The 11491-nt window shown below is 29.0% G+C and overlaps 1 long non-coding RNA gene across 1 annotated transcript; it reads right to left on the minus strand.

Annotated features, from left to right (window-relative positions):
• Positions 1-8382: 8382 nt before the first annotated feature.
• On the minus strand, positions 8383-11160 carry LOC114316384 (uncharacterized). Its single transcript, XR_003648185.2, has 2 exons — positions 11036-11160; positions 8383-8671 (listed from the first exon to the last, which is right to left on the minus strand). It is a non-coding gene; the product is annotated as an uncharacterized LOC114316384 (long non-coding RNA).
• Positions 11161-11491: the final 331 nt, after the last annotated feature.

Here is an 11491-nt window from a genome sequence, read left to right on the forward strand (position 1 = left end):
ATAGGCGTATTAATCTTATGAGCCACATTATTTTCATACCTTAATTTTTTATTGGCCATTATATCTTCTAATTTTTCTTTCCAATCTCAAATCTCGAAATCAATTAGGTAAATTTGCTCTTCAAGTTAATGAATTTTTTCATCTCAATAATTTAAATCTCTTTGCATCAAATAATATGGAGATGATGAAATTATTTGAAATATTTGCTGATAAAGAGAATTAATTTCTTTTGCAAGGCTAAAATTTCACTCCCACACCAATAAATTTCATCCTTACAACACCAAATCATTTTTTTTTTTTTTAAATATCTTTTGTCATGCCATTATGTTGGCAATCAACGATAACACCATCGCCATAGCATTGACAATTTTTAGATATGGAATATGATGCATTCCACTGATACTTTGTATCTATTGAAATACTGCCACTCCATTGGCGGGTTGTATCCATAGGTACACAAGATGTAAACATACCTATTGAAGGCATGATTCTATATGGATAAGTCTGTTTCTTCATCGTCATTACTCCAAATTAAAAATGTCCCACCGGGCGTGCCAATTTATGTTAACAAAAGTTTGGTTTAAGCCTAATTGATAGTGTGAGACTCCTAACTTTAATAAATCCTATTAGGTCCCTAAATTTTGAGTTATTATAATAAAGCCCTTAGTTTGTTGACTATTCGCAAATTAAACCCTAGAATCGAAAACACATCACGGACGAACCCATACAAACCCTAATCGGCCCTGGAAGCTTAGAAATCATTTCTAACACTCTAATATTAATTATTTAACTCCCAAATTTTAGATTAATCTCTCTAAACCTTAACTTTCGATTTTCACAGTTTTCGTTCGATTATTCACCTTTAAATTCAAAGCAAGATAATACAAACTGAATTATTTTTCCTAACAAAAATTTATGAACTCTACACTTGAAATGGATATTTTAATTGAGCCCAAGCCCTCACATTTTTCTTGAATCACATTTTGACCCCAAACTAGTACCATTACACACATATACATATATATATATATATATATACTTGTACTTTTCTTAAATAAATAATTTTGTACACAAAATATCTTCATAAATATATATTTATAAAATCAACAAAAATCTCCCAACATTCCTTGCACATGGCCAGTCACCCTTGGGAAAAGAAATTGAAATAACTTTTTCAAACCATATCCATGAAATTAAGGAAAAAGTTTGCTAGTACACCTTAAAACATGGAACCTTGTCTCCACCTCAAGTTCCATCCTAACTAGTGCCCAACTAGATCATGATTAATTGCATAATTAAGGCCTCTAATCATTCACTATTCTATTAGGTTCCAAGTAAATCCAAAATATCCAATCCATTCCAACCAATAGACAAAATGGACCTTTTGCACCAATTTTCCTATAAAAGGAACCTCACCCTTCGCATTTTGCACACAAGAACAACACTTATACACACCAACACTTATACACAACTCTCTCTTTCATTTTTCTTTTTTAAATACATGTTGTTAGAAGTTTAAAATGGTATTTTCAGAGGTGTTGTAATGGTGTTCTTGTGTTAAAAATTAAAAGAGTTGAGCCTTATTCCACCCTTACTTGTGTTTTTCTCTTAATCGGTGCAAAATTATCTCTTTCTATACCTATCGCGCATAATTTCTAAAGGCACACCATCACTCTAAAAATCTGAGTAATTAGTACATTATTTAATATGTTTTCATCACAAGAAAAGTGAAAAATTTCCCTTAGTTGCCCACTTTTCTCACCAATCTTCTTATGTATTATGCATGAAAAACTATTTTACAGTCAACTTTTGAAAATTCTAGAAAAATGTAGAAAAATTTCCTTGAGATCATTTTTATCTCAAAACCTTCCATAAAGGGTTAGATTTCAAGGAAAATTGGTTTCATTAGAAAATAGTGGGCGGTTTGTGAGCAAATCCAATTTTCATAACGATCGATGAATTTGAACAGTTCTGGAGTGTTTCTTAAATAAAAAAAAAAACTTTAGGAAAGCTATTCCATTTTGAAAAATGTTCTAAAAATTAGATAAAATTCTCTACGAACCATAGGAAGGTTAGGCTCGGCAAAAATTTGAAATGGTCCTTTTAATTTCAATCTTTAAGTGGTTCTCAATTTGGAAATTCTGTTTCGCCTTGGTGATATAGCAAATGAGAGCTGTAGATTTTATCAAAATAAAATTATAGTTATTTTTGAAGATCCATGGAGAAATATCGAGATTAGAGTGTTGGCGACATATAAGATTGATTTGAGATAATTCGGGTGGTATACAATATGCTTCCTTTAAATCTCTTTGCAAACAGTGTTATGTTAATCACCTTCAATTTGTACTCCTCTTGATGATTTTGATAATTTGATAAATTTTGTAGAATTATTCGTTGTTGATTCGTTTGATTACTCTAGCCATTTGATGAACTCTGTGTAGTTATTCTGTGTTGGAAATGTTTCTTTATCTGGCTAAATGACGTAGAAATGCTCCGTACATGGATTGAGTAGACTTTGCCAATATGCTTTGTACCAATAGCCCGAATAAGCGATTGTGCTTGGGTGAGCGGTGAGACTGGTCACTGGTCATGTACTGAGTAGGACCAGGTATTTGGTCCTAGATAAATTATCATATGTTGAGTTAACTTGTTTGTATAATTTGGTAAATTGCTTGGTATCTCGAATTGAATCATTTGTGTAATTATTGGATCCCTGTGAATTTATTCTTTGTCCGAGCTTTGTTATTCCTGTTGTATTGTATACTTTCCGAATTAATTTATTTTTCAGGTGCGGAGCAATTTAGTGGAGATTAGATTTAAAGTTATAAAGAGATTATTAGAGTTAGATACTTTAAGGTCACCACTATATGTTGTTTTTTGTTATTATTATTATTATTATTATTTTGGAGATTTGTATAAGATATATTTTGGATACATTTGTGTAATTATTTTGGAGATAAATTTTTATTTTTTTGAGGTTATTAATTAGTTAGAGATTTAAATTTAAGGCTGAGTTGATTTATTAATGGTCCGAAAGTTGGGGCATTACAGACTGTGATCAATCGACAGACTTAAATTATTTTCACACAAAACACAAAAAGATTAGATTTGTGGTTGAATTATATGCCTTAAACAGATTAAAGACTTCCTTGGAGATGATTAAATAAAGAAGAAACAGAATAGAACAAAATATGTATCATTCAAATAAATTGTCACTTGCTACAAGTTGCATGAACTTAAACAAGAACAAAAAATTGAAAAATACAACAATCGACAGAAGAAAAGAAATTGGGGTTGGAAAAAAAACTATCATTGATCTTTTCTTAAATTTGCTAGTTTATCTACTCCTAACTGGAAGCTAATATCACGATGTATCTCTCATGGCCTATTTATAGGCTCATCCATATAAGAGAAAAAGACGTAATCAAATCCCATAATTTCCTCAACATGCCATGATTTCCACAACAACATACATATCTTATGTTCATGGGAATCACTTTGCAGATTTGGTGTTTGATTTGGTCTTGGCTCATTGATCTCATCAGTTAATTTTCAAATGGTTGCAATAGCTAACTTTCGGACCTTTTATTTAACATATCATCATGCCACGTCAATATATTTGTAGACATAAATAATAATAACAATAACAAATGTGACCAACGTTATTTTTTAAAAAATAGTTTATGGTTCCAATCGACATACCATAATCAAATTTGGCCATAATTAATAGGTCACACTCGATAGAAAAATCAAATATGATGCCAACAATCATGTAACATTTAATTATAACTCTTTTTTTTTTAAACAAAAAAAATTTATGGATCCTATACAATTAAATTATAACATTTGATAATCAAACTTATAAATACCGTTACTTTTGAAAGTGTGTAGCAGAACATTATCCTAACTTTTTTAAGTGGCAAATTGGACCTAATATATGTGTGAGAGACAAAGAGTGACAGAGAGAGATTCTAAAAATAAAAATAAAAAATTGGGTGTTGGTCGTGGGACTTGATAAACGTCATCATAATCGTCATTATCAACAATTTGAGTTAATCATCCGACATGTGATAGAGAAAGCCAAAAGCCAGGAATCAGGATTAACTTATTGAGCTTAAAAAAAAAAAAAAATGACCTTTGCTAAGTCTGTGATTAAGAAATTATCCTAAAACAATAAAGAATTTGAATTTTAAATATTATTATTCGCACTCTCAAAAATCTCAAAAAATTATATTTTATATATATATATATATATCATAACTTTCCGTCTTTGACTTTAATTTTCCGTCATTGACTTTAAAATATTAATTTCTCTGTTGATTATAATCACTAGTTTATAACGAATACTATTTTGAGGACATAATTAAATGTCACTTTGATTATAAACCAAGTCAGTATAAATTATACCATACAATTAATCACTTTAAAATATAACCAAACATTTGATAATATGCTAGTCACATCCACTACTAAATGACACCCATAATCAAACATTATAAAATTTCATAATTTATATCAATTTTTACCGTAATATATGTTATATATATTATTATGGCTTATTTTGGAAAGTGGGCTAAAAGTCACTTCTCAACTTTTAACCCACTTTCACTCTCACAAAAAAGTCAAACAAAATTAAGGGTTAATTACACTAATAGTCCCTATAGTTTGGGACTTGTGTCACTTTGGTCCCCGACTTTTCAATCGTGACACATTTGACCATGAATTTTGAATTTTGTTCCAAATAAGGACAATTGAAAATATCATTAGATTTTTCAAGGGTAAAATTGTCAATTTGATAAAATATAAACTAATTTGACAAAAATAAATGTCAAAAAAATATTTTTAATTTTTTTAAAATTATTTTTATCCACCAATGATAAAATTATGTAAAATTAATAAAAATTACATGACTAATTTTTTTAAATTAATTTTACATGATCATCATTTAAATACATAATAAAAATTAATTTGGTAAAAAAAAAAATAAATGTCTAAAAGATTTATCAATTTTACATAATTTTATTTTTAATAGATAGAAATAATTTTTTAAAATTAAAAAATATTTGTTTGACATTTGTTTTTGTCAAATTAGTTTATATTTTATCAAATTAACAATTTTACCCTTGAAAAATCTAATTAAATATTCAATTATCCTTATTTAGAACAAGATTCAAAATTTAAGGTTAAATATGTCACAATTAAAAAATTAGAAACCAAAATAATATAAACCTCAAACTATAAGAACTATTTATGTAATTTATCCAAAAGTTAAAAAATAATTTTTAACCACCTTCTCAATACATCCTTAAATCACCCTTCAACTTTTTCACAGAACAAAATCTCAAGGCAGCACTTTACTTCTATATTTATGTTGTGGCCCCACTAAAACCTTCACTAGTGTGCAGAAAAGATAATAAAAGATAAAAGAAAATTTTTTTTGGATAGTTATTGCAATTATTGAATGGACTTTTCTTAAGCGTCCCTTGTATATGGTATGTAAGGCATTTACAATCTTACATTTACACCCTTTTATGTCTTACATTTACGACATTTTTATATATTTACACCTTACATATGGTGTGCAACCTTAAGGGGGTTGCACACCTAAATATTACCCTTATTGAATAGAAGGAAAGATTATGCTTAGGGGACTTGTTATACCCTAATAGGCCAAATGGTCTGCTCACTTTCAAGAAAACTCAAAAGGTCGACACCTATAAAAATATCAGCACTGGTTAGTGGCCCAAAAATATGTGGCTCGAATGATTCGAAACACATAAAACGACGTCATTTTAGGTGTAAAACGACTTCGTTTTGCCATTTTGGAGCTATTCGAGCCACATATTTTTGGGCCACCAAACATTATTCTAAAAATATATAAATATAAGGTTAATCTCTCATTTAATTCCTCCAAAATTCGGTCTAATTTTCAATTTAATCCATAAACTTTTAATTTTTCTATTTAAGTCATTTAACTTTTTTTTAAATTCAATAATATAATTCTTAAACTTTTAATTTAGAAAAAATATTTAAAATTTAAAATGTGTGGATCAAATGTATCATTGGTGCAATTTACATGTCACTATAATTAAATATACACCATATTCAAATTTTGAGTACTTGCTGTATTATTTTTTTAAGTACATGGCATTTTTGTATAAAAAAAAGATAGTGGGCAATTGTTCTAAGTCACCATACATGTCAGCCAATTGTGTCATATTTTTTTTTCAATTTTTTTATCATTATAAATTAGTAAAAAGTGAGATAAATGATTATAAATTTATGGAGATATTAGCACGTGAGTAAGAGTAATATCCCAAGCCACACTATTTTCAGGTCTAAGAACATCTTTAAGGTTGATAATTATTTTAGCATTATCGAAATTATAGTTTGATATGTTACAGTAGTAAAATGTCAAATTATAGCAATGATGTCACGATGATGACATATTATTTAGCACAATGCCAATCAACTTTTTCTTTTTCTTAAAGAAAATTTCAGTTTCCTTTTTAAATTATACACCTCTAATCAATTTCACACTCGAACTTTTGATATTGCCAATTTATCCTCTCATCTATTTAAATCATGATCAATTTACCCACTGTTGTCACATTTAACCAGAAAAAGTTAAGAAAAAATTACAATTTGACCCATAATTTCGAATTATAGATTCAAATTCACTATTTTTATTCTCATCTCTCACCCAAACTATCCTCTCTCCTCTATCAACCAAAAAACCATCACCACCACACCCACCATCAGTTATTACTGCCATTATCACCACTACCACTGCCACCGCCACCGCCACCGCCACCACACACTCTAGATTCATCATCCTCTTACCCACAAACCATCACCAAATTTCATCACAACCAACATGAAGTGTTCAGGATCCAAAAACCTTCAAACCTAGATTCAAAAAATAGCTTTGTTAAAGCATAATCTGCAACTTTTCACTGATGCACCTCCACGAAATCCACACGTTGTATGGCTTAAGCCATTACTCAAATTTTACAAAGCAATTTCAATATCAGGAGGTGTCACTTTTAGAAAATGGCTCTACCAAGCCAAATAATTGGGTTTTTGTTCTTTGTTATAAACCAAAATGAAAATTTGCTATCTATATATGTAGAAAAAAAAATTTGTTCACGAATATATATATATATATTAATTAAATAGATTTGAAAATTAATTGAATTGAATTAGTTTTTTGGAATTATTAAATCTAAATTAGTGAGTTTATTTATGATTGTTTGTGAATCGAAGTATATCTTCTTTTCAATGAACTTTCTTAGTTTTTAGGATGATTGGTGGTGGTGGGTGCGATACATTGATGTAGCAATGGTGGTTGTGGTCGTGATTGTGATGGTTGTTTAGTTGATACAGGAGATAAAGGTGGTTTAGGTGAGAGAGGATAAGAAGTAAATTTGGATCTATATTAAAATTTAGGGTGAAAATATATTTTTATGTAACTTTTTTCGTTTAAATGTGATGGTAGAGGACAAATTGATCACGATTTAAATAGTGAGGGGGTAAATTGACAATATCAAAAGATAGGATATAAAATTGATTAGAGAGGTATAGTTTGGGAGGGGGAAAATGATATTTTCTCTTTTTTTAGGTGGTGTTTGGGTTTAATGTTTTGAGTGATTTTTTTGTTAATTGTTTCATCTTTTGTGATGTTTTTAAAATATTTTTTGAAAAAAATTATATATTTATGTTCTACACAACTAAACAAATAAAAAAAAATTTGAAATTTTTTTTTTCATTCTTTTAATTAACCTACCATTCACATGCCATTTGTGATATTGACTGATAGTTTGTTGTGGAGCAATAACTTTCAAAAATTCTCCTCCAAAAGTGAGAATGCGATTGTTTGTTGCTAATAATTAAGTTTTGAGTGATGTGAATTCAAACTCTATAAATTGTCACATTTTCACTGTTGGTGGATATTTTCTCTGTTTGTTTTTGCTGGTAGGTCTTCCATATTTCTTGTGTGAAAAAGACTGCAAATGAACTGAAAAAATGTTGAGAGAGTGAGTGAAATGGTGAATCTATTTATAGTTTATGAAATGTTACCGTTGGAAAATTGAAAATAAATCTGTTGCATACAGTCGTTGAACACTGTACACATGTTTTCCATCTTATAGAAAAACAAAGAGAGCCGTTGTATGAGTACTATGTCTCTAATCAATGACTCTATTCAACCCATCTATTGTATACATGTATCTATCTGTCTATTTATCTTTTGTAATCAACGACTTCACGATCCAAACCCGTCCTTATAAGTTTAGCATCGTAATCGATCAGTAATTCATAAATTACTAAAAGCCTCTTAAACAGAAATCAAATTATTAGGAGCTAGCAGAAACAAATAACAAATATACAATATCTATTGAGCTGTGTAGACATATATGAGACAGAAAAATTTTAAACTTTAATTATATATATATCATACATTACCCTTACGTCATTACATTTCTACAGATAAGACAAGAAGGAAACTTAGCTCTGTTTACAAAATAAACAAAACAAGAAAACAAAAACTTAAACTTTAATCACATAGCCATGACCACTTGACATATTTGAAACCTCCACGGGAGGCACATAGGTTGGCTAACAAAAACAGAGTCCAGGCAAAAGCTCTAGGTCTGGTCACGCGTTTGATCACCTATAGATATAAATAATACAGTGAGCTGGAACCTAGTGAATAAGAACAGAATAAAAGTTTTGATAAATGATGTCCATAACATATTTAGAAATCATAATTCAAATCAGAAACAGATTCATATATATATATATATATATATATATGTATTCAGATTTGTAAATAGTCATACGTGGTATATCCATTAGCTCTAACATATCAGATTGGGCAAATCATATAGTTGATTATGCATAATCAGTTCCATGAATGGAATCCACTTGAACTCCTGGTACCAAGTAACATATCACATATTATATGATACTAAGGATGCCATAATACATTTCAGAAATACGACAATCATTCATTCATACAGAAAATATCATTTTAGAAAACAGAACTTATCATATCATTTCATTAAGAAAATACTTATAGTCAAACATACTTTTACAGAGTTGTTATTCACAGATAGCTCCAGAAGTAGAACAGACAAATCAGACAGACGGTAGCGTGTGACCTACACAAACATGTAACATATACACATTGGAACACAATATCACTTATTTGATCAAACTTGACTTCTCTTGTCTTTTTCTGTCTAAATAATTTGAAGTTATACTATACTTATTATTTCTTTATTCAAATGAATCGGGTTCTCATTTTCCATATTCTTTCATTACTAAATTCTTCTTGTCTAAATAGACCGACTTCTTACTTGGCTTTTTAATCAACTACTATTAAATCAATAACTTATTCTTAACTAACTAATTTGTGTTGATTGTTAGCTTAGTAGTCTTCATTAAGCCATAAATCATGTCTAGAATGCTTGGGAAGATATGGGGATGAAAATATGACAAAGATCTAATTTTTCAAAATATGCTGAAATAGCTTGACCACTCGAGCCACTACTTGCTCGTTCGAGCGGACTGTACAACCTACAAAAATACTAAGAGCTCGAAATGTTTGCTTGAGCCACCAATTAGTCACTCGAGCGGTCTGTAAATTTTCTGAGTTTTCAAAACAGAAGATTTAGCTCCCAAACTTAATTTCAAAACTTAGGTTTATGCTTGACTCAATTTAAATATTTGATTTCATTAACAAACAAGAACCCATGGCTAATTTTAAAAAATAAAACAAAACCTTCTTTGATTTGCCAAGATTAAAACCAAAATTTCATGAATAGTATGATATCAAAACCTTTCTTTCTTTTTCTTATAAAACATGAAATTAAAATTATAAAGCTTTTAGAAAAATATTTGCATGCATGCAATTAAAATCAAGGCTAACTAACTTTCCTTGTTCCAAAATCAAATCATCAATTTAAATTGAATAAAACAAAACTGTTAAATTACATTGCATGCATGGATTAATTATCAAAATCAAAACTCATATTTTCATGAACTCATGGTTTTCAAAACTTTTCTTCAAAATTAAATGTATAATAAACTTGCATTGCTCAAATCCTTTCAAAACTCATGATGCATGCAAATATACATCTCATATATATCAAGGTTTCCAAACCCAAGCTCAATTTGAAGAATTCTTACAATTATTTTCATATTTATTTAACCTTAACCATGTTCATGAATTAATTCACTAATTTCTCCAAATTACATGCATGTAAAAATGAGACTCAAATTCATGCAAGATATTCAAAATCAAACCCAAAATAATTAATTTCTAAATTTATTTCCATAACCATGAACATGCATGTAACCCATTTCATATTGAAAACCTAATTTCTTTCTAATCCAAGAATAAAATCTCAAATCCTTCTTAATCTGAAGTATTACAAGAAGATACTACAAAACAAAACTGAAAATAATTAATTTCTAAATCAATTTCCAAAACCATGATCCTAGCTCAATTTCGTTCATTTTCTTCTTAATTCCTTCCAATTACAAGATATTGATTCCAAATTCATCTTTAATTTCAAATGTAATATAATGATTCTATGGCTTCGTTTGGGAAAAAAGGTTGGGTTGGGTTTGAAGCTATTTTAGTCATAAAAAGACAAAATAGACTTTTTAGGTCAATAAGACAAAACATCACATTTAACTCATAATCATTACATTCTTTCTCTCACAAAAAGTCAAAAAAATCAAAAATCCCTTCCCAAATGAGCTCATGAAAATACTCAACAAACCTACAAAATGAAGGGTTCGAATCATAAAAATAAACCCATAATATACCTCAAATTGAGATACAACAGTCACTGCTGTGCTAAAGGCATAATAGTGACCCTTAATCCTTTTAGTTCCAGACTAAAATAACTAAAAAGTTTAAAAATTAAAAAATCAAAAAACTAACACACTTCCTAAACGAACCTTATACAAATTGAACATAAATTCCATACATTAAGCTTTAATTTTAGAAACTAAAGATGATTACCTTCTTAACTTCTTCTTTTTGAAAATTTGACTAGTTTTGAACTTTGTCTCTCTAGGAACTCTCTCTTTGTCTCTCTCGGTTTTCTCTCTTTTTTTTCTTCTTACGGCTCAATCTCTCACCCTCGTAAAGAATGAATAGGCTCTAGCATAATGTATATAATGACTACACACAAATACACAAAGACTTCCCTGAACACCCATTGAATTTCTCAGCACACTCACACCCACACCAACACCCACACCCATATTCACATACACTCTCAAATTCTAAATCATTCTACAATTTGATTTATGATTAAGATTAATTTAATTAAGTAACATTTAGTCTTAATAAATTTTGATTAACATATAATCAAATTAATCATAACTAATCACAAATCCCACTTAATTTAATTAGTCTAATTTGATTTCTTTTAGAATCCAATTAATTATATTTAATTTTATTATTCTGAATCAA

The sequence above is a fragment of the Camellia sinensis genome, chromosome 3 (genome assembly GCF_055761805.1).
Source record: "Camellia sinensis isolate YWXY chromosome 3, ASM5576180v1, whole genome shotgun sequence".
Taxonomy (NCBI): Eukaryota; Viridiplantae; Streptophyta; class Magnoliopsida; order Ericales; family Theaceae; genus Camellia; species Camellia sinensis.